The sequence below is a fragment of the Canis aureus genome, chromosome 8 (assembly GCF_053574225.1).
Source record: "Canis aureus isolate CA01 chromosome 8, VMU_Caureus_v.1.0, whole genome shotgun sequence".
In the NCBI taxonomy this organism is placed as follows: domain Eukaryota; kingdom Metazoa; phylum Chordata; class Mammalia; order Carnivora; family Canidae; genus Canis; species Canis aureus.
The window spans coordinates 12,876,328-12,901,824 of record NC_135618.1 but is presented as its reverse complement, the minus strand read 5'-3'; the positions used below and the strand labels follow the sequence as shown (position 1 = coordinate 12,901,824).

Here is a 25,497-nt window from a genome sequence, read left to right as displayed (position 1 = left end):
CTAAGAGAAATACTGTAATGGGTTCGATTTACGTACTTCAAATCCACTCCTAATTTTTATACACCCATACACACAAAAACACCTCTAATAATAATATACCATTGCACTATATATATTATAAATTTATAGAAATATACCATTTTACTGTAGAAAACATATTTTTGAAATATATCCATGTTGATGGTTCTAGACATAGCCCATTCTTTTTAATTACTATGGCTTATTCTATAATCCTTCTTATGTCTTTCACGTGTATGTACTAAATCTTATTAACTATTTCTCAGAAAACTTCATGAAGTCATGAATTCCCTTCACCATTGTTTCTTTTATTGCATAGCACAGTACCTACTATTCTACTGGCAAACTGTAGAGTACGGAATCAAGTTTGCTCTTACATTTACCTTGAAATAAGGTTTTTTTATATGTATGTCTGGAAATCCAATTATTAGGTTGCTTCCTCTTACTTTTACTAAAGTTTATGGAATCATTCAGAGAAAATGATGATGAAATTTTATTGATTTATCTTTGGTCTTGATTTAGAGGGATTTTTGAGAGTCTTATTAGTGTTATGTACTGCTGGGATACCTGTAAGTTATGGTAAGCTTGCTCAAAATGCCTGCTGAGTGCAGGAGAGCTCCTGAACACAGTCTGTCCTGACTTGCATGACTCTGGACACACTACTTATGCTGTCTCTGAAACTTCAATTTTATCTGTCAGATGTGGTGGAAGGTGATAAATACTTCACCTCCAGGACTGAAATGAAATAACCTATGTCAAGCTGTTACACAGTGTTCAGAATAGCATATGTGTCCAGTGGACATCGGTGGTTACACAGATTACAAATAATTAAAATTCTCTCCATTCTAAAATGCTGAGAGATTCCATAAATAAACTTCTTTTGTGGGATAATCTCATTATGTTTTCTTTGACAGATTTTAGAAACTTACCTTTAAGGTTCACAAATAATACTCACCATGCCCTGTCTATAAACTATGATAGTGCAAAGAGTAGAGGCTTTGGACTCAGTCAGACCCGAGTCCAAGGTACTACTAACTGGTTAGTCATATGACATTAGCCAAGCTATTTAACCTCTCTGAGACTCACTTTTTCATCTGCTGATCATGCATTCTATCAAGGTGTGGCAGGCTTCCTTAGTCATCTAATGTCATTAGTCTCACTGCCTCTAGTCTATCACAAGAGGAAACCCTGATAAGAAGAGCAAGGACAAAATAAAATTCTCAAAGCACACACGATAAAACTAATGAGGAAAGTATTTGTGAATTAACTGAGGACTTTACAATAAATCTGGACAGTATCTTCTTTTTCTTTCCACTTCTATATTTGCTATGACTTATGTGGTGAGGTTGGCATTAGGGATTTGGGATCACTCCCCACCCAGAAATCAAAAGTAGGTAATAGATCAAAGCCAAAAAAATACATGGAGCAGAAATCTCAAGGCAACATTAGGACCAAGCCTTAAAGAGGAGATGGGGGCAGTCTTCCAGAACCTTGTATGGTTGTGGTTCAGCCCCCATCAAGGCAGTGTAACAAGCACAGATATGGGGCAGGTACTCAAGCTGTAAATAAAATGTGTGTCCTTGCTTGCAGTAAACCTTGCCTATAGAGCCTTTGGGAACTAAGTAACACATGGACAGTTGGTGGCTGAATCAAATTGTAGGAATGTGGGGTCCACATCTTCACCATTTACTTTTCCATGGACCTCATGTTACCACCAATTTCAGAGATGTTATGGGATCTAAAAGAATTAATATACAGGAAGTATTTGCTTATTCTCTTTTGCTGCAAGTTCTCATTCTTAAGGATCTTGATAGAGGCAGATTCTAAGTGAAATGTCAAAGTGAGTGGTATTGTCTTTGGCATTTTCCCTTCTACTTCTTTGTCCCCTGATGTTTTATCTTCTCTCTGCTCATTTTTTGCAGATTCTTTGTCTAGCTACACCCAGGAGTAGGGTTTCTCATTTGTTTATTTCACCTTTGTAAATATGAGACTTTAGGCAGCCCGTGAGTAATCAGGAATGTCAGCACCCTTGAGCAAATAATAGCATTTTGCAAACTTCTTGCTGTCCAACCAGCTAATCATCATGTCTTATCCAAAAGTCTGCCTGTTGCAGTTATGATTGAGTATAGACCCTTTAAGAAAGAATTTTGCCTCTTCACCCACTCACTCAGAACTAGCTATTATAAAAAGACAAGCATCTACTGATAAGATAGCTCTTCATAGATATTTATTTTAGGGGAGGACTATTGAAGAATAAACAGGATTCAAAGCAATGAGTGTCTATGTGGAATTTCAGGAATAGATGGGAGCAATTAAGGTTTCTAGGCTGTAGAAATTGCTCAAAGATGAACAAATTAATAAGAGATATTTTGGAATGAGACACTTTGATAGAATCCCTTAAACCATTTAAAGATGGTACCCCTGGATCCGATGGCTATTTGAGAAACTAAAAACTCTAACCTATCTTCTACATATCTTTGTTTTCCAAGAATGCCTGTAGGATATCTGGCAGAAAAACACATACCAGGGTGGTAGAGGGGAATGAGTCACTGACCTGGTGTGATACCTGGAATGCGACCTGCAGACTGGAGTACACCTCTCTTTTAAAATATTTCATTCTTACAAAGCTTGTGTGCATTTATGGCTTTAAGGCAGGAATTCTCTCAGGCTTAAGACGTAAATTAAAGCCATACAGTGTCAACTTCAATAAGGGCCTCGGTTTTTCAAATTTTTGACTTCCACTTAGAGAGACAACACTGCACTGGAAGGTTACTCTTTTAGATCAGTCTCAACATTTTTCCAGTCATTTTCAACTCCCCTTCAAAAGAATCTCCCACTAGAATTATATGAATATTGTGCCCCCAAGGTGAATGCAATGTTTGGAACAACAAAATATTGATTTCCCATTGTGTAACTTCCATTTAATTTAAACCAAAATGCAAGAAGGGGAAAGAGTTGGTAAGAAAGTACACTGATGTAACCCTTTCCAGTGATCCTTAAAAACTTCACACATTTCTGGTGTTGAGTTTTGTTGACAGATACTTATTTCAGTCACATTTTGGCCTTCTAGATCTCTTCAAAGTCTGGTTTAAAAAAATCTAAAATTGTTCTTAAAGCTTGGCTTCTCCAGCCCAGGGATTCTAAGAATTGGTATGGTAAACATTAAACCCTAATGCCCAATTCAGTCTAATTCATTATAGTTGGTTTAATTCTTAGGACTTACTCCAAAATAGTTTCTAAACTTATTTGCTGTTCCATAAATGTATGAAAATAACAGGTCTATGCTAACCTATAGCAACATGTATTTTGTTTTTGCAACCTGATTATTCCAGGCTAAGAGTAATTTGGAAATCTCCTGAGCAATGTTCTACCATTTTGTATATTCTATTATCTTGCTAAACGGTTCTGATCTGCTGTTCTCCTCATTCTCAAAGATCAGAAGCATTTTCCTATGATATTTTTCTAACATTATTTTCTAAAACCATAGTAAACAAACATATCCTTGGTTATTTTTCTCAGCTTTTTCTCTGCTTCTTTTACCTGGATTGTTGAAGTCCTTACTTATATCTGATTGCTTTAGGTGGGAGATATACTGGGTATTTTTCTCAGGTTTTATAATTTTTATCACTGAATGAATAAGGTAGTCATTCTCATTATTAACTTCCAGATTTTGTAATTCATTCGTTAATTCACTTATTTAAAATGTCATCTAATAATGAAAACAAAAAGACAACCTACCTTTATTGGACTGTGCTAAAAGCACTTTATATACATCATTGTATATATTTTTCACAATGACTTTAGGAGGTTAGGTCTACAATCCTCATTTTACTGGTAAAACTGAGGCTCAAAAAACTTAGGTAATTTACCCAAACTTACCCAGTAAATAGTAAAAGCAGAACTATAACCAATAATCTTTCAAAGCCTAAGTTTTAGCCTCCATATTATCCTAAATTTATCAGTGGATCACAATTTTGGGACATAATGTATGTAAAAAGAGAAAAATAAATTTAGAAAAGACACTGCTTTTTCAAAACTTGCAATAGAAAAAAAAAAACTTGCAATAGAATAAAAAAAATCTATATATACCAAAATCTGTAAAACATGGTATAAATATGACACAAGCCTGGGGAAGATAAAAGCTTTGGAAAAGGGAATCCCTGGGTGGCTCAGTGGCTTAGTGCCTGCCTTTGGCCCAGGATGTGATCCTGGAGTCCCGGGATCGAGTCCTGCATCGGGGTCCTGGCATGGAGCCTGCTTGTCCCTCTGCCTGTGTCTCTGCCCGCCCATCCCCCCCTCTTTATGTCTATCATGAATAAATAAATAAAATCTTAAAAAAAAAAAAAAACTTTTGAAAAGAGAGGCTAAATAGATTCCTGATATTCAAAATGGTAGGTCTAAGGAGTCTTTTTATAAAAAGGAGAAAGAAAGGTAGGTCAAATTTATTAGTTTACATAATTGCAGGTTCAAGAGTAGATTAGGTGTCAGAGAAGCTTAGTCCTCTGTTTTAGGGATGTGACCAGACCCCATTTCTTTTCCTCTTCCCACTCTCTTAGACATGTCTTCAGTATTGATCCCATTCTTCTCTGTGGTTTCAAAGCTTCAAGGTAACACGGTTCCAGGTTTACATCCAGCAAGAAAGAAAAAAAATTCCTCCCTGAATAACTCAATAAAGAGACATGGAATTTGGGGAGTGGGGGCATGATTGGCCTGACTTGAGTCATCTCTCCATCTCTCCTACACCAATCACTGTTGCCCAGAGGAGAAGGTATGTTAATAGGTTTAATTTAATTAGCCAGATTACTGCTGAGTTCTGGATGGGATCAGTTAGACTTACAAAGCACACAACAGAGAAACTCAGGGTATTATTAGAAAAGGGAAGAGAGTAAAGTCAGTCACTAAGGATTTGTGCCTTAAGATCTTATGATTTGTATGTGCTATATCTTAAACACAAAAATGATATTTAATAATTTAAAATTATGAAGTGATAGTCTCGAATGCCATTTACCAATATCATGAAAACATGCTTTGTAAGTTCATCTTCTGAGTTTTTCTTTGCTCTTGCTGTTGCCCTCAACTGAACTACTTTCCCTCACTCCTCTAAATTCTCAGCAAGGTAAAGAACACAGCTTAAACCCATCCTTAGAATGTCTTTCCTGGCCACCTTTCCCCAGAGTGCTAATTCTAGTCATATTTAATATCTCTGCTTGTACTGTTAGTTCTTTGTCTTTGTGTATATGAGTTGTCTCTTCAACTTGATAATAATCTTCCTGAAGTCTCTCACTAAATATCCAGGCTAGCTATATCTTAAAAATCAGGGGCATTTGTAGTTGCAATTACAAACACAGTTCATTTTTAGTAGAGCAGTGCTTCTTAACTGGTCTGGAGGCAAGAGACCTAGAAAAGCATTAAAGTTATGTTGTAAAGACATGAATATATCTGATTTTATGTAACTAGATGTATTATTTTATGACACATTAGTTACCATCCTAAAATTTATGTAGGTAAGTAATAATAAGAGGCAACAAAAATATAAGAAAACAATTTGAGAGGAAAAATATAAAAATTCTACCAGTGTGTATGTCTTATTGATATCTTTCTGTCATGTTTTGCCTTGCTTTGTTTTTTGATGAGGAAAATCTAAGCCTTCTAAAATATTGGTGATACAATTCCTTCACTTAGTTCAGTAGGCCTTGGAATTCCAAGGGCTCACTGTTTGCAAACCTCTGCCACAGTGACAAAATATATTTATTCTTACATCAACCTGTGATATAGGTAATGGTTGCACATGTTATTAATTACAATAGAATTCCAACAAGCTCAGTTATACTCAAGAGCTTGATCTTAAATCAAATCTAATCACTAATTCCAAAGACAGTGTTCTGAAGGCCTAGTACATCTTGTTTTGATCTTTCAGCTATTTAATCCCATCTTCCTATTTTTTCCAGAACTCTGAGGTAGCATATAGATAGGCTGAAAAAGTGGTAAGCATTTTCAGCACTGTTGTTATCTACCTAGACACTTTTCATTTTCAATAAACAGACAGGAGATGAGAGAAGGAACCAATATTTATTTAGCCCTAAGTATGTGCCAGGTACTTTGAATGCCTTAATTCATACATTCATTTATTCGTTCTTTAACAAATACCTTTTTGAGGGCTGGAGCACAACCAAAAAAGAAGAGTATTATTGTGATGAGCAAGAATAGACTCACACCCTACATTCACGAAGGGCTTATATTCTTAATGGGGAAGTCATATAATAACCAGATTCATCATTGTAAACAGTGAACAGTGTTAGGAAGGAATAAAATGTGATTTTATCTTCAACAATCCTTTAAAGAGGCATGCTGCTCCCTATTCATGAGTGAGATTAAGAAACTTGTCCAAATCTACAAGGTTAGTGAAAGTCAGCTGGGCTGCCAAGAATTGCTGGGCAAGTGTTGTCCTGCACCTCTCCTGTGGGCAGGGCCCATCATTGACATCAACTCTAATGTGGCTGATGCTCCTAGAGTTGTGCAGTATACCACCTGCACAACCATATGCAGGGCCTTGAGTCAGAGGGGATTCAATACTTAGTTTGACCATATTACCCTAGTTAACGTAGCTTTTCAGAGTAACCAGACCGAAAATGTGTTAATTTGTTCATCACATTCATCGTATATGAAGGCAAGTTTTGTGGACAACATCTAAACGATACCCTGAGATATAACAGATTGTTTAGATACACTGTATTTGTAAAATACACACACACACAAAAGATGTTCCTCGGCCTCGCAGAGTTTGTAGACCGGTAAAATAAAAGGAAATGAGATTTGCTATTATGACACAATACACTTAAAAGGCATGTTATTGTTAGTAAAGGATTTTTATTTGCTTCTCGTAGTAGTTCATAGTACTGACAGGAGAAATGGTTGGCAAGGTAACCAGAATGTTTGGATAAAAAGTCTGAGTTTTCTTACTCTGGCCAATGATGGACCACTGCCAATTTGGGGACATATTCAATGCATTACACAATTAGGATGTTTACTCTAGGCATGTAGACACATGAAGGGAACCAAGTCTCAGGGAATTCAGTTATAAGGTTTTCACAAGGGTCAATTTAATGTGATAAGTTCTTAGATTGTGACAATGAAAATTAAAAAGAAAAAGAAGGGGGAGGATAAATGCAGAAAAACATATACTATTTAGAAGGACTACTGAAGTCTCTTTTCTTCTTGTTTTCCTACAGTTTCAACTTTATGTACAAGTAACACTTAGTAAATCTTTCTTACTTTTTCACTGTAATATAAATGAACAATCTTACATAGCTCATTTCTCAGCTCGTTTTAATTAGTATCAGAATAGGAGAATGGGTATCTCAGGCTGTTAGTAATTTGATATAGAACTTTTCACCTCCAGGTCAATGGTAAGTGAAACACATTTACATATTTTTAAGTGGATTTATTGCTCTTGAAGGGAGCCCCGTTGTAATCCTTCACTCCAGAACAAGTTATTGCCAGAAAGCCCACAGGCGTTGAAACATTGATCAGGAAGTAACAGGGAGAAAGGGTTCAATTTCAACTGCTCTTCAATGTTTGGCTTGCAAGATCTTCTTAAATTGTTTTAATTAATCCTAATTATGATTCTATTTTTAAAGACATATCCAACTGATGACAAATTGGATATGGACCAATAAGCTGGGTTTATTTCCATTTCCAATATGTGCTATGCAGTTACTCAAAAATAATTATCCATATCAGAAAAAAGCAAGAAATTTACTAGCGAGCTCACTTTGTGCTAAGGGGGAAAAAAATGAGTGGTAGAAATTCTATTACAAATTTCAGTAATAGGAATATGGCTTTTACAATTAGGAAACAATAGTACCATTTACATTGATCTTAGCATCAAAGGAATTAGACGTCACTTTTTCTGGATGTGTGTGCCCACTTAACACCCCTAGAAATGGCCATAATGGATTCAACTCTGTCCGATTTCCCAGCCTCCAAGGCAACACATCCATGGCAACACCAAAGCATCATTATAGTTTCTCAACTGTGCAAAAAAATAACCATTTCTTAACTTCCTTTAGCCCAAGCTCTTCTTAGGCAATGAAAAAAACAAAACAACAACAAAAAAACAACAACAAAACAAAAAACCCAAAACAACAAAAATCCCAAATGTCAGTTGTTACCTTATTGTTTATATGCTCTGTAAGACATGTAATTATGAGATGAGCGTATAATAATAAATAAAGCACAATACCTGTGTCGCAGCTCAAAGTATAAGGAATGAAGGACCTGAAAAAAAGAGTTTGCATGCAGATTACTTATCAGAGCCACGATTCCAAAGATCAGCGGTGAGAGAAAGTGGAGTGAAACAAGGAAGAGGTAAAGTGAAACCAAGGGTTAATGGATTGGCCGGCACTCCAAATGGTGTTCCATCCCACCAGATTTTCTCAGGAGACTCGTGAAATGTGTCTCAGGACTTTTCACTTGGAAGACAAAAGAGGGATGATTTTACTCATTGGCTCCAATTGTTAAGTGTGACTTCGTGACACAAATTTCCCCACATTGTCCCCTGGGCCTCTGTGTGACTGACACAGAGGAGCGACCATGTGGTAGTGTCAGAGCGGCCTCATGGGGTCTAAGCAAGACATGGTCAGGTTCACCTGGGTGAGTCTGGTCAGGACCTACACGCAACCGGATACTATAGCAAGACTGAAGGAAGAGATCATTGGGGCGGGGAAGGATTTGACATGGTCAGGGATGTGTGTCTAACACACTCTGCCCTCTCAGGACTCAGTATTAGATGTCACTCCAAGGAGCCATACATTCTTTGGAGGAAAGGAAGTTGAAAAGAAGGAAAAAATTTTTCAATCTTTAGGAATTTTTAAAGATGCACCTTTTAAGAATCATTGTAGAGTGGACAGATAGAGATAACATATATGGGCATTTGAGTCAGATTAATTCTAGTTTGGATACTGTCAATTTTTACTCACTGTATGGTGTTCATCAACTCCTTCAGTTTCCTAATCAGTATGGCAGAGGAAGGGGGGTAAAATCATTTCTATCCCATGTGAGAATTATGAGTACTAAATAAGATTAGGTGTAGCACCTAGTCCAGTGTCTTGCAGGGGTACCATATCCCAATAAAAAAAAAAATAGCTCCTGCACAAGGTAAAGATTGACAATCATGCTGTTTTCTTCTCTCTTCATATTTATGCATCAACTGATGCCATGAAGCATATAACACCTTTTTAGTACAACTTGAGGATTCCTAGGGTCAGAATAAGTTCTTCTCATAGTACTGAAAGCTGAAAAATAGAGAAGCAAAATTTTATCTAAAGTCTTTCATCAGAGTTCAAAACAGAAATTGTGTTTACCTTCATTTTCAATTCACAAAGTTGTTCTAAAAGTCTACCTTATGAGAAGAAGCTGGCGGATGATTTGCTGTACTAGTTGTTAAACTAACTTTTTAAAAATTTAAGAAAAAAATTGATGTTTGGCTCAGTTGTTTCTTGAAACATCAGTGACCCCAAATGCACAGTCTTTACAAGCTAAGAATTCCCTGAAGCTCAATAGGAGAGTTGATATCTTAACCTACACAACAGAACAGCAGGATCAGGCAAGTCGCTGTGCTGAGACACCACTTGGGGCCAGATTTTAATAGCTGACAACTCATAATGGATTGACAAAAGCATAACATCATTAACTTGAATCTACAAAGTCGACATTTCCATATGCAAATAGGAGCTAGCACATATGTGCCTGTGTACAAGTCTCATTGCTTGTTTAGTTGTCTGTACGTCCTTTAGGTTGCCTTCCTTTGTCTTGAGGATCCCAGTGGACAAGAACCACGTCTGGTAACCCACTTTGCAAAACAACAACAGGTGCACAGATTGGGCCTTGCTAAATGTTTTTTATGGTAATGATGGTGGGATTGTGGACTTTCTTTCGCACACGAGTGTTTAAGATCTACAATGTAATGTCAGCACCCAGGAGTAAAAGGACAGTCATGAGTAATATGTTTGAGCAGTGGACATGAAAATTACTGATTATTTATATAACAAGGACCACTGAGCTGACCCCTGGGGGCAAGAATACTAGAAATAACACTCGTCCTAATTTTCTACATCTTGGTTTAAGTTCTTACTATTGATCCTTACAAAAGATGCTTCCCACATTGCAAGCTAGGTAACTCTTATGTATCTCTCTTGAAAATGATGGGGCTGTAGCATATTACTTTTTAGTGGAGCTCTGCTTGGTTCAGTGACATAAAAAATTATAGCCAGCCTAATTCTGGCCCATGGGAAAATGAGTTAACCTCTCTGAGCATTAAGTTCTTCTTGAGTAATTGCAACCTGTCTTAGAATCTTGTTGTGTGCATCAGATAAGATCAAATAAAATAATATAAAAGGCTATAAAACGTAAGCTGCTGTTAACCCCCAAAATGCATCCTTTGGGTTGTGCTTATGTGACTCAAGGAAACAGCCAATTATGCTATTTCCTTTGTGCGAATATGATCTTGGACTTATTGTTCAGCACGCCTGTATGAACACACCACAAGGCTCATCAGCCTCTTAGGATTCTTTACTCATTACTTTCTCGTTCTCCATTTTCCCCAGTGAGCTGTCCTTTCTTGGCTTGTCGTTCCTTTTCTGTTGTGTATACAAATGTTGTGTGTTAAGATCAAGGGGGTGGACACCTGGTTTGCTTCTCTGAGTTCTATCACTCACTCTCATAAAGATTTTGCTTTGGGCATTGCAGCTGGCATTCCTCTCCTTTCTTTTCTTTGCTGCCGAAGAATTACACAGGAAAGAATAATGAAGGCTTAAACTCTCCAATCCTGCTTCCTATCTACCTCGCATCCTCCCATTACCAAAGGGGAAACACATGTTTTTCAAACTCAATTTTTGCTGATGAAAATTTTGTTCAATTTCGCAGCTTGACTTCAGAATTTTCCCAACTGATGGTAAATTCCATTCCCTTGCCAAACAAGGAAAAAATCTACAAGCATGCTTGGAAGGAAAACTCAGATATCTCCCTCAAGCTCTAGTATCAGATAAATATAAGAAAGAAAAGAAATTGTTATGCCAGCCTCTCTGTCATTCAAAGCACTAACATGTTTATAATGATTGTAAATCTGGGGAATATATTTAACATAGGTCAGTGGAATTTATCGTTACAGAAATGTAAACTTCGAAGCCCAGAGATTTATAGCAATGGTGGCATTTGGATGCTGAAAAGACAGAAGTGAAGCTTGCAGGTGGGTTGGGGTTGAACGCATATTTGTTGAATCAATTAGAGTCAGAAAGAACGCTCCATTAGATTTTCTTCCTCTCGTGCATTCTATTATTTTGCTTAGAATCTGTTTTTTTTTTTAATAACTTACCTTTCCTTGTGTAAACCTATTTCTCTTATTCCTTTTATCTACTTGATAGTTACTTAAACCACTATAATTCCAAGTCCCTTTTTCTTTCCTGAGTGCACCACAGCCCAGATCAAAACTCTTTCTATAGGTCACTTTCATTACAGGTGTTATAAAAATAAATGGCTTGTAACAGGTAGGGAAAACATGAACCAGGAGGAATGGCGCAGAATCTTATTTCGCAGCAGTGCCACGGGAAGCCTTCATGTTCTTTGGGGTTTTATTTCTGTGTTCAGTTCCGGCCAAGTAAAGCCCCCTGCCTGGGTGTCAAGGGCTAGGACTGAAAGCTACAAAAGGCGGGAGAGACCTTTCTCCCTGAAAGGGGTTTTGGAAGTGAGCTAGTTTATTTAATCCCCAGGCAAACCTGTAGTCAAGCTAATAAGAATGAGAGAAACAGCTTCCTATGTGGGAGCTAGGACTGTGAGAAATTGTTTTTCAGGGTGTTTTATAGCCAAAACCCTTCAAGGGTATGGAGGAGCTCTCCAACCAGGGGCACAAATATTCAAGGAGAGCTTGTTTGTTTTATGGTTATCTTTATCCCACAATAAACAGCTTAAATTTGCAGACTATACTTTTTGACTATAAAGTGGGTTATTTCTCAAGATGCCGGTGCTTTCCCATAACAGATGGAATAAATAGGAGAAAATGCTGAGAATACACCACTGAAATTCTGATTTATTCAATCATTAACAAAAAGAAGTGCAATTTCAATGGTAATAGAATGAAAACCCAACTGTTTCTGCTTTCCTTCTGAAAACTTGTTTTCTATGGAGAATGCCGCTCTTAGGCAAACACCTATTTAAACCTCAGCAATGTATAATCTTAACTTCAGGCAGCATGGTTGTATAGGTTCAGTAATTTGTAATACCTCTGCAACTAGGGATAAAATATTAACTTTCAATAATATAAGCACTCTCTGCAGTACAAATAGTGGGGGGAAAGTACCACATGTATTATCTCCCAGGAAAGAAGGAAAGATTATATATGTGTGTATATATCGTGTGTGTGTGTGTGTGTGTGTGTGTGTGTCCGGCATTTGCTTTGCAGTTTGTTAGAGAAAACAGTCCACACACAACCTATGGGGACTTGGCAGTAAGCAGACAAGCAATCAGTCCAGTGTCTCTTTCTCAAGACACAATAAAGACAGAGGAGAAACAAAAGCCATTTAAGTGCAACAATGCTTAAAACAATCATAGTGAAGTCACTTCAAGGTTGGAAACCGCACTAAATGCTTCCTGGGACAATTGTTTGAATAGAATAAAGGCAAATGAAACACTGCAATAGGTTCCCAAGAAAAACAGAAGAGTTAACAACGTCATGACACACATTGATGTACAAAGGGTTCATGATACATCAACGCGTGTGCACACACATAGGGTGTATAAGAAGCAGAACATTTCTGTTTTCGTTGCCTATCATGAGAAGCCTGTGGCATATAAGGATTTCAGTATTGGTTGGCTGCAACTTTGCCAAGAATTTGAAGCTCTTTTGTGATCTAGGTGAACCTAACAGAATTCACCCGGTATGCACCAGAACCCTGAGATTGCAGCCTGGCTGTGTGACATTGGCTAACTCATTCATTTTACATTCTGTTTTTATTTTTATTTTTATTTAATTTTTATTTTTTTTTTTACATTCTGGGGTTTTTGTTTTGTTTTGTTTTTTGATAACTGGATTCCCAAATGATCTTAAGGCCCTTCTGGTTCTAAAATTGTACCATCATAAGGTTTTCTTTTAATTTGTTTTCAATTGAATATCTCATGCCTTACTTTAAGCCTCATATTGGTTCAAAAGAAATAAATATAGACTTAGGTATATGTGACACAACCACTTGTATTTACAAAAGAGAGGGATGTTTGTGACAGAAACCCTTCAGTTTTGTCCTTTATTATCTTTGGTTTCCATCGGGTGAAAAATTCTCCAGTAGTAAGATGGCATTTATAATCTATTAAGCTTAGAATGAAAATTCCTTACATCGTTTTATAGGGGACCCAATTTAATAGATTCACTTCTCCCTTGCTTATCCCTCTCTTTCCCCTTTTATCTCAGCCTTAGCTCGATTCTTAAAATCTTAGATAGGGAAGAGACTTTCACAGTAGTCTTCCAGGGAGTTTTCACAAAGCTATGTATATAAACAGAGGCTAGTTAAACATTTTCCACGGACAGATTCTGAAAGGCGATGCGGCTTCTCCTGTTCTAACAATGTGCGCAAAACTCAAGATTATTGCTCAAACCAGTAAAATCTTTGAAAACGTGCTGCCCATTTCCTTTCTTAATCCACTGAACAGTTGCCGGTTTTTAAAATCTTTTTCGGCTGTATGCTTGTTCAATCGTTTTAGTCCTTTCCACGCAGAATATTGTACCTTTTCATGCAGGTGTGTCTTTTGCTGGGGTCTGTTTACAATGGTGGGGGCTTGATTGTTAAAGCCCTGTATTATGAATAACCCAATGGCTGAAAGGAAGTGGAACCTTGATTTATTTGGGTAGGCCTGTTTTCCAGGGCTGTAAATCATATTTTGGTGTTCATTTACCTTTGCATTCTTTTTGAGCCACCGGCACCGAAGCTGACGAATGGGAATCAAATGAAGTGTGCTAAGTGCTTCTGCTGGAGGGTTTCATCGCCCCACATGCCGGGCTGTGATTTATCTCTGCAATACATCACGCAACGTATTTCCCTTTACTTATTTTATTTAGTGTTGTCACAAATAATATCAATTGGCCATTGACTGTGAACTCTAAACAGTAGTAAATTAATGAAATAAGCTACATCTACAGAACTCATCTGTCCCCAATTTGATTAGAGCCACTTTGGTTGCACCAAGCCATTTACTACAGATGAACCTCATTTATTAAACAAGCAGCTTCATGAGTTCTGTGTAAATTGTTATGCATAATATTTGCAGTGATTTTAATGAAACACTTAAAGCTGACTCTTTTATATCTCAATCACTAAGAGAACTTTATGTTTGTAGAATAGGCATTTTCAGTCATCCTATGACTTTAATCTAAGTAACGCTATCTGAAGTAACTGTCCATTTATGGAAGGAGGTGTTCATTCTTTTTGTTTCTGGGGGAGACAGTAGGAGCAGGGAAGGAGCACAGGGCTTTTGTAGGGTGAGAAGCATGAGCATGGTTACTATCCATCACAACACAGAGAAGGCACTCAAGTCCCTGCCCGAGTATTCCAGCATTTGGCTGCACTAGCATATCAAGAATTTCAGACCACAGGAATGCAGAATTCCAAGTATTCAGTTTACCTTGGAATTTAGAAAGGTAAGTTTCGCAAAAGGAATGGCTTTATGAAAGCAATCCAAATAATTCAAACAGATAATGCCAATGTTTCTTTGTAGTGGCTTCAAAAATGTAGAAAGGCCAATCATGTCCCAGAAAAAGCACTGGAAGTAGGTAAAAACTGTACTTCCAAAAGACAGGAAATGTAAGCAAGTCCAGGTGATAGCAGCCACAGAAACAAGAGAAGGGGTGAGGGCTGAGGGGAATGGATATCTAGAGTCTTAGAGTAAAAAGGCCTCACTGTACAATTTCAGTAACAAGGAGAGGAACAAAATAGAACAACAAAGAAGTCATGGAGGATGAGATAAGAACATTCCTGGGAAGTATCTGTATGGGACTAAACCAGAGTAAAAATTAGAAACATTTGGTAGGGTTTGTCTTTTTCCAGAATATAAATGAAGGTGGGTGGTGGTGATAGAATGCAGAGTTATCCTACACATTTGCTAAGGACATATGCCCTCCTCATGAATCCACTTGATGAGATCTACTACAGTCAAGATCTGATTAAAGAGCTGTGAGACAATCACAGCGAAGCTTAGTGTTCAAGTTAAAAGCATATTCAATATCCTCGCTTTACAAAAGAATTTGATGCATGCCAGCACCTCAAACCCTCATACGTTTTCAAAGAAATTTAGAATCCTACAATTCTAGAACTTGCAAACTGTACATGAGGATTTAGGTATTTCAGTGCCGCAGATTCTGTTGAGGACGTTTCCCAAGAGCTTTTTCATATTTTTTTTCCATATATGGTTGTTAATTGAAATCCAATTCACTGGTACAAGCTCTTTATTTTAAATAAAACTAAGAAGTCCATTGAAACAATCACCTGATTAGAGGGAACATATCGAGGAAGGAAGGAAGGAAGGAAGGAAGGAAGGAAGGAAGGAAGGAAGGAAGGAAGGAAGGAAGGAAGGAAGGGTTGAGCACTTGCAGTTGATTTAAGTATACATTTTTCTTATTATTATTATGAATGGGTTTTTTTGGTATTACATTACACAATATATAAATACAATGCAACATTTAGTTTGAGGAAAAACTAGTTGGAGAATACTAAATAAAATACATCTAGGACAGTATGTCCTAACTGAGTTTCATAACAAAATGTTTCCTGGCCAAAACATTTGGAAAACAACCACAACTATAAATACTTCTTCAATGTATACAATGTACATAGTTGAGGTCCTAAGGAGTCCTGCAGTAAAAGAAAGCTGTTTGAGTTTCTTTTAACTTGCATTTCAAAAAACACATTTGAGTAGATAACTTTATGCATTTAATCCCTATTAACAACTATAGAACTGGTGGTGTTCCTTGGTACACATTTTGGAAAATTGTCGCTCTCAACCCATTTGCAGAACTCACCTACAAAGTCTAAGTCTTTCAGAGATTAGACATAAGAAAATGTGTTGAAGGGTAGAGTTATCCATAAGAAAAACAAGGGTTATGAAAGGAATTCTTAACCCTGAATTCTTCAGAAGTGACTGATGAAGAAACAAAAATCTCATTTGGGGAGTTCCCAAATTCCAAATTAGTTTTATTTTTCCCGTAACTGAACTAGAAGTGACAAGTTTAGCCTTTAGAATGCAGTAGTATTCTACCAAAACAAAACAAGACAAAACAAAATATTGCAGATCAGAGACTCCACTTAACTACATTTTTTGCCAGTTTTTGAAGTTGTAGACATGACTGAAACCCATTTTTGAAAATTGCAATTTCTGCACAACTTTCTTTGTTATGTGAATTCCACATCTTCTGCCGCAATCACACTGCCTAAATCTCCTTCTCTCAAATTAGCAATTACTTCCTTGTGATTATTTCTCAGCTTCAGCTCCCTTGATGTCTCAGAGGCCTTTGATAGTGTTGTTCATTATCTTCTCGAATGTATTCTGGTCCAGGTCCTCTGTGCCACTCACCTTCTTCTCATCCCACCTCTCAGATTACTCTCCTGGTCACCGTTTCCTGATTCAGTGACTTCACTGCTCTCACATCTCACAAAGCCTAGGTTCTAATCAAATGTTCATTGCATTCTTTATTCATTCTGTAGAGTCCACACCTAGTCTGTTTTCAGTTATCTTTAAAAATACACTTGCCCAATGTGTATCTCTCTCCCAGCTCAAAAGCCATCTTTGTAATACCAATAATTACCAGAATATATTCTCTCAAACACCATTTTGACATATACAGTTTAACACATGAACACTAAACCCACCATCTACCTAACCCAATTCCATTTATCAATGATCTTATTGCTCTATGTAGCAGCATTGCTGTTTTTTTATGTTTAAAATATAAGTTTCTCCAGTGCCTTGTCTATATTTGCCTTCCATTTGATCATGAAATTCTATGTATCATGCACCAACCATTGTTAAATCCTTAAAATATGCCACTACAATAGCAGGTACTGATACAAAGTTATTTGACCTTCAAGAAACTCATGATTTAACATGAGAAGTAGGAATATAAACATAAAATTTAAATAAGTTCAATGCTACAAGTACAAGATGTTTAAGTTGTTAAGGAAGGAAGAAAAAAAGGATCCCAGGGAGACATGGAGATGGGACAGTATTAGAGAAGATTTAAAAGGAACCAACATTTGAAGTAGGTCTTGAAGGATGAGTTGAAGGTCATATGAGGCATAGGAGACAAATTATATTCTAGGTTGTGAATATTCATAACTTATTTAAAGAAATGACAAGAGCCTTGGTGTGCCTGTGAGGTGGGATCAGGATTCATACAACTTATGTTTGGAGGAAATGTTAGGACATGGCTGGCAAGATGTTGAGCTTACTTTACTGTGGACTTGAATGACTTACTAAGCAGTTTAGATTTGACCGTGAAGGTGAGGAGATGATCAGACTTTGAGCAGACAAGTTCATAATCATGTCTATATCTTAAAGTTATCATGCTGGTTAAAAAATAAATAAATAAAAGAATGGAAAATAGAGGATGGGGTAAAGGACATAGAAATAGTCTCCCACCTAACTTTCCTTATTCTCAGCTCTTTACCTAATTCCAATCCTCCTGGATGACTCTATGATACTTTATTTCACAAACACAAACAGCATTTCAGCAGTGTCTATCTCTTTCTTGTTACATCAAAATTAAACTCTTCTGCATGCCTTTCAGTGTTTGATAGAGACTAAATGTTTGTGTCCCCCAAAATTCATTTGTTGAAACATAATATCCACTGTGATGGCATTTGGAGGTGGGGCCTTTGAAGGTGATTAGACCATGAGGATGGAGTCCTCATGAAAGGGGGTCATGCCATTATAAAAGAGACCCAGAGAGTTTCCTCATTTCCTCCACCATATGAGGATACAGTGAGAAGATGTCTACCTTTGATCCAGGAAGATATTCTCACCGGACACCGAATCTACTGGCACCTTTATCATGGACTTCCCAGCCTCCAGAATTGTGAGAAAATGAACTTCTGTTGTTTATAGGCTATCCAGTCTTTGGTACTCTGTTTTAGGAACCTGAATGGGCTAAGAGAGTGTCCTTTATGCTTACTGAAGGATTTGTTCTCCTGCATATGGCAAGTTTATTCCTCTCCTAGATGCCCACCTCTTTTTCCCCCCAATCAACTCCTTTCTTGCCTTTGTCACATGGCTATACTGACCATTCCAACTGAACTCTGCTTATTTGCCTTGTTCTTCTCCCATGGAATGTTATTCTTCATGGACTCAAATCAGATCTATTCTCTAGTATCAAATTCGGATCCCCTCTTCTCTCACAGCCTTTCCTGAAGCTTTCCCTATCTCTTGCTCTTGATCTCATTGTTTTGTTTGGTTAATTTTTTGAAATTTTCCAAGTGCCTTGGGATATGCTTGGTCTCACAATTCATGCAATGTCTTCATTGTTTGAGTGTAATTTCAATTTTTTTTTGTTGTTGTTCCTTAAAGACCAAGATCATGTACTTGTTATACTTCTAAGTTTCTTACTTTTTATTGGACAGATTGCAAATAATTAACACCCTAAAAGAAATCTATAGAACTCCTGTTAGAATGTTGGTTTCTATGTAAGAATTTAATAAGAAAATCAATGTCTAAATTTACCTGAGCACATATTATATGCAAACTGTGCTAGGTGCAGCTATGTGTAAGCCTCCTAATACTACTATGTAGTAGGTATTATTATTTTTGTTGTTGTTATTAATATCATATCACTACCATATCCATATAAAAAAGTAAATTTTAAATTAAATTTAAATTTGGCAATTGCTTAAATCACTAATTCATTCATCCAATCAATACGTTTTTACGGGACACCTAGATGGCTCAGCAATTAAGCTCTGCTTTCATGATCAGGGCATGATCCTGGAGTTCAGGGATTGGGTCCCACATTGGGCTCCCTGAGGGGAGCCTGCTTCTCCCTCTGCCTATGTCTCTGCCTCTCTTTCTCATTCTGTCTCTCATGAATAAATAAACAAAATCTTAAAAAATACATTTTTACTGAGTTTTTAATAACATCTCAGGCATGATTCTAAACACCATGTAAGTAATAGTGAGCAAAACAAAATTCTGTCCTAAAAGCAGGGCATTTTGCTTGGAGAGATAGACCATTAGCAATTTAAACATTTTACTAAAACAATTTAAACATTTTAATAAAACAATTTAAACAAATGGTCTTATAACAATGTTGGTAGAGTGATGCATGCTATAAAAAATCAAACAAGGCAAGAGCATAGAGTACAATGAGTAGTAAATCATCCAGCCAGCATGGAAAGGCAGGCTGTCGAACTCTATGTCCTCTGTAATAAGTCCCCTATTATTTATCAGCCTCAGGTACAACTTCATTACTAGCATTTGAGGTCTGCAGTAATCTCTTTCCGCACATTTATTCTAGTGTAACTCAAATCCCATCAACATCAAATCTACATTCTAATGGGACAAGTCTACTACCTTCACTTAATATGTACTCATCATGGCTTTTGTGTTCAGCTCATGCTACTTTTTTTTAGCACATGAACACACACACACACACCTTTTTTATTTTAATACAGATTTAAATTACTTATTCTGTAAAATATTTGTTCTCTATTAGAGCAAGAGTTGCAGGATGCCTGGGTGGCTCAGCAGTTGAGTGTCTGCCTTCTGCTCAGTGTGTGATCCTGGAGTTCTGGGATCGAGTCCCACATCAGGCTCCCCATGGAGCCTGCTTCACCCTCTGCCTGTATCTCTGCCTCGTTCTGTGTCTTTCATGAATAAATAAATAAAATCTCAAAAAAAAAAAAAAAACAAGAGCTGCATTTTCAATTTTGTTTGCAATTTCCATCCTATGTGTGTATTGTTATTCTAGGCAGTTTATAGATATCTATCACTGTGATGGAATTTATCTGAATTCTAGTTCCTGAAAATGATGAAATGACAACAATATGTCAATATTTGAAAAACGGAAGAATTACAGCTTTGGATCTAACTTTCTGTAGTATCTGCATTGACAATTATCTTTAAAATTAAGTTATAAAGTCTGAAAAGTTCTTTGACATATTGGACTTTCTGGTTAAGAAAATGCATTGAGGATAAATACAAATATGATATGCATTTGTTAGATTTTGGGGAATTCAAAAGCATTCAATTTGAGGTAACCCTTAAATGCTTATATATTAATATTATTTAAAGTCTTCCAATTATGAAAAATATGAAGAAATAAAATGGTTATTTATGTCATTTCAGCCATTAAATATTTAAATACATTTGAAAGTTATAGCTCAGTTGCAGTGACGAGAATGATTTCTTTCTAAAAAAAGATAAGGAGTGCCTTGGTGGCTCAGTCAATTGAGCATCTGACTCTTGGTTTCTGGCTCAGGTAGTGATCTCAGAGTTGGGAAAACTGAGCCATACTTGGGCTTCACGCTCAGTGAGAAGTATGCTTGTCCCTCTCCCTCTGTTCCTCCCTCTGCTCTCTCAATCTTTCTCTCTGTAAGATAAATACATAAATATAATCTTTAAAGAAATAAAATCTTTTTAAAAAGATGAAGCAGGTGTATTCATAGCTAAATGGGAGAAAACCTGTCTGAGAAAAGCAAAATGCTGAGAATGCATGTAACATTTGCATCATCTCAAACTAATGTTCAAGTGACTTTGCCAATAACATTTATTCTGAACAACCACACAAACTGGCTTCTCAATAGAAAATAGTACTCGTTAAAAATATTTTTTAAAAATATTTCTAACAATAATAATCAGAGATAGGCTTTGGCTAAACTGTGATTGCTATTCCTACTTTCCATACTTTTCCAACTTTAAAATATCATTTGAAATACAATTTGTAGGGTGTCTTGGTGGCCCAGTCAGTTAAGCGTCTGCCTTCAACTCAGGTCATGATCCCAGGGTTCTGAGATTGAGACCCAAGTTGAGCTACTTGCTCAGCGGGGTATCTGCTTCTCCCCCTGACTATCCCCACTACTTGTGTTCTCCCTTGCTCACTTGCTCTCGTGTGAATAAATTTTTAAAATCTTAAAATATAATTTGTATATCTTTGTAAGCAAAACAGAGTCAGCCACTGTACTCAGTAGCAACTAGCATGTGCTGTTAAATTTAACAGGTTCAACTAGAGTAAGAAACACAAATAACACTTAATACGGTCCTAACTTATAGCTGCTATTATAAACATTGCATCTGCTTGTTAGGGCTGCCACAACAAAACACTGCAAACTGTTCGAAATTTATTGACTCATAATTCTGGAGGCTAGAAGTCCACAATCAAGGTGTTGGGTGGAGTTGGGGGAGGGGGTTGGTTCCTTCTCAGGACTATGAGGGAAGGTCTGCTCCAGGCCTCTCTCCATATTATGTAGTTGGCCATCTTCATGTTCACATGGTGTTCTCCCTGTATATGTGTCTATCTCCAAATTTCCTCTTTTTATAAGGACACAAGTCATCTTCAATAAGGGTCCACTTTAATGGCCTCATTTTAATGTGATTATCTCTTTATAGACTCTATATCGAAATAAGATCACATTTGGAGTTACTGGGATTTAGGATTTCAACACATCAATATTGGGAGAGGAGATTGCATTGAATGCATTGATTGCATTGATTGATACTCTAGCAATGAACTATCCAAAAAGAAATTTAAAAAAAATCTCATTTACAATAGATTCAAAAACAATAAAATACTTAAAGATAAACTTAACCAAGAAGGCTAAATATCTATGCACTGAAATTCTAAGACACTGATAAAATAAATTGAAGAAGACAAAAATAAATAGAAAGATACATCCTATATTCATACTTCAGAAGAATTAATATTGTTTAAATGCCCATATTACCCAAATCTATAGATTCAGTTAAATCCTTATAAAAATTCCAATGGTATTTTCACAGAAATAGAAAAAAATCCTAAAATTCATATGAAGTCAAAAAATACCCATAATAGCCACAGCAGCCTTGAGAAAAAGGAACAAAATTAGAGGCATGACACTTCCTGTTATGATTTCAAGCCATGTTATTAAACTACAGTAATCAAAACAATATAGCATTGGCATAAAAACAGATACAAAGACCAATGGAGCAGAATAGATCCCAAAAATAAGCCCAAGTATGTAAAAAAAACCTCCTTGACATTGGTCTCAGCAATGATTTTTTTAGGATATGACACCAAAAGCACAAGCAACAACAACAACAACAAAACAGTAAACAAGTGTAACTACATCAAACTAAAAAGCTCTGATCTCAAAGGGAACAATTAATGAAATGAAAAGGCAATTTATGGAATGGGAGAAAATACATTCAAACCATACATATGATAGCATATGAGTCACTTTCTGTCATAGTTATTTCGTGATGTATGCATATACTAAGTCATGGGATTATACATTTTTTAAGAAATCGCACTATATAACCAAAATACATGCAATTTTTCTTTGTCAATCAGACCTCAATGAAGTTGAAAAATAAGGGATAAACAAAAACAGGGGTACCTGGCTGGCTCACTCAGAAGAATCTGCGACTCTTGATCTCAGGGTCATGAATATGGGCCCCACACAGACTGTGAAGATTTCTAAAGAAAATAAATTAAAACTTTAAAAAAAAAAGAAGCAAAACAAAGGGAAAATTAAAAATCTGAAAAAATGTAGATTTGAAGTAATAAGTGAAATACTTAGAGTCTACAGTTGCTTGTTTTAATTTTGACACATTCCAAGTTGAAATGCATTATGAATCGAACAGTAACTGAACACTGCTATTCAAGTTTATAGGATAAATAAACAGCTGCCTATCATTTGAGATGCATTCAAACTACTAGAAATTGTACCTCCAAAATATGTACACTGTCCATGCCTGACTAATACTTGATATTTCACTAAAAGATTGTCTCACAATGAAATGCATATATTTCAGCAAGTAGTGGCAGATCAAGCCAATCATCAATCAGAAAAATTGTCTACGGCCATCACCCTGTCTATGGCCATACCACCCTGAACACGCCCGATCTCATCTAATCAGAAAAATCGTGCTGAGCATAACAGCAAGGAATTTCTTCCAAGCAGTAGCTCTTCACCATCCAATAGCACAAAGTCCTGTTACTTCCCCCAACCAAGCACTTCTATCATATGTCTGGGGCTCGCTACAGTGACAACTTATTTCCAGTCCAACATACTAATGCCTCTTACCTCAATTACTCAAATAGTATCTTAATTGGCTGAATACCTTAATTCCTTTATTCAGCCATTATTTATGGGGCTTTTACCATGTACCAAGCACTGTCATAGATGCTGGAGCACTTCTGTGAGGAGTTTATCTAGATGGACATAGAAATGCCTTTTTGTGTGTGTGTGTGTGTGTCTCCTTCCAATATGTTATCCATATAATATCCAGAGTGATCATTTCAAAAGGAACTCTGGTCTTGTAACTGCCTACTTAAAACCTTTTCATAATTTCCGATTGTTTTTAATTAAAACCCCAAAGCCTTGATGGAGATTTCAAGGCCCTGTATTTCTAGTGGATTTGCACCTCATTCCATCTGGGGCTCTCCCTCACTTACTCTATCCCGGTCACACTGGCCTTCTATCTAATGGTGACTGTAACTGAATCTCTCCCTCAGAACATTCGCATGCTTGCTTCTTTCAGGATTTCTCTTGCTTTTCATATGTCCATTTGCAGCTCTTCCTTCATGTCTCAGCAGAAACACTACTTCCTCATGTGTTTCCCTAACTCATCAAATTTACCCAGTGTTCCTGTGTCACCTATTTAGACCTTCCCATGTATAACAATTGTAAGTAATTATATGTATAATGTATATGTATAATGTTTATCTCTCTAATTGAATTCAATTAGTACAAAACTCAGCAGCTTCACAATTTCTATACCTACCACAGTACTGAATAAATAGAAAGTAATACATATTTATTGAATATAAGAAGAGAAAAGAAAAAGAATGTCCTGACTATTGGTAAGGCCTACATGAAAATAGAATGAGCTTGAACTGAGATGAACACCAACTTAAAGGGCAAAGGTTTGGATTCTGGGCAAAAATAACTTCAGGGAACACAACAGTTTATCTTAGCCCACATTTTCCAAGTATATTTAATGGCCGGCCAATCTCATAGAATGCTTCTCAAAAGTATGATACCATGGTCAAAGAAGTTCTCACAATATTTTCTGCCTCTAGGCATTCACAATGCATATTATAAGCTCCTCCTAAAAACTCCAAGAAGTCTCCTAGTTAAAAAAAAAAATCTGTTCAATAAACCTTTCCCTTCCTCTTGAATAACTAGCAACACTCAGAAGCACTTGCTGGGAAATATGATTGTGATATGTAACATGCCTCTTCCACTCCCTTGCTTTCCCCTTGTAATTAGGGCAGGAAAACCTCATTCTGCATTTTTCCCTTGTCTCAAAAGACAGCCATGATGCCTTACCTTCAGCGGTTCTGTTTTGACTTATTGATTGAAAACTATCATGTAGCATCAGGAGTCTTGGCCCCCTCTTTACAAATAAGGATTTATATAATTTTGTATAACTGGTGTATCGGTGCATGTCGATTTGTAGTACCATAACAATGGTCACATACTTCCCACATAGAATTCCTTTAGCCTAATCATATCATAGACCAGGAGTCCTCTAACATTTTTGAGTGCAAATTCCGAATATTTGTATATTTATTTATATATGATAATATAAATGTACCACTATATTTACATATTATTTTATAAAACATACCCCCAAATAAAAGCTTTAAATGTTGAGGTAAAAAAAAATGTAATGAGAGGTCCTAATATATTTTTTTTTCACTATTCCATGAATCATTTTGCATACTTCCTGGATTGCATGGGTGTACTTTACTTTAGGGGTAACTTTTGTAGATTTGAATAGGGTTAGAGTTCACCAGGGAATGATAGGGTATAGGACTGCTGTTGAAGAATAAGTGACAATGCATTAAAGGACTCATAGTTTTCATTTATTCTGAAAACGACTCAGCTGTTATCTATTGGATGTAGCTTGTTTAGGTGGGTAGAAGGAACTGAATCTTTGGGGAAGATATTGGAATGTGGACAAAAAATTCATTTTTATAAGATTTGTGTCAGGATTTGAGATGTTGCATAATTTACTACCATAATATTACCAGATAAAGCCCTATCATCTTTACCCCAGCCTGGGATGTCAGAATAGCATAGTTACAAAGGCATATGGTCCTCTTGGATGACTAAACTACAAAAGTGGTCTGACCACTTAGGCATGGATCTACTAGGGATTCAAAGTGCAAAAACCAGAAGTTATAAGGATGGATTCTAAGACTGAGTCTTTTGATTTTACTTAGGGAGAATCTGAAAAAAAGCAATTTGA

General features: G+C 36.6%; 1 long non-coding RNA gene across 8 annotated transcripts in view; it reads left to right on the top strand.

The window, feature by feature from the left end:
* LOC144318334 (uncharacterized) overlaps positions 1-25,497 on the top strand; it is a 161,803-nt gene that overhangs the window by 102,233 nt on the left and 34,073 nt on the right. For 7 of the 8 annotated variants that reach the window (XR_013384201.1, XR_013384205.1, XR_013384204.1 and 4 more), the window contains one exon: positions 4,575-4,786. The exons of the other annotated variant lie outside the window; for it this stretch is intronic. This is a non-coding gene — a long non-coding RNA (uncharacterized LOC144318334). The remainder of the gene's footprint in view (positions 1-4,574; positions 4,787-25,497) is intronic. 8 annotated transcript variants of the gene reach the window in all.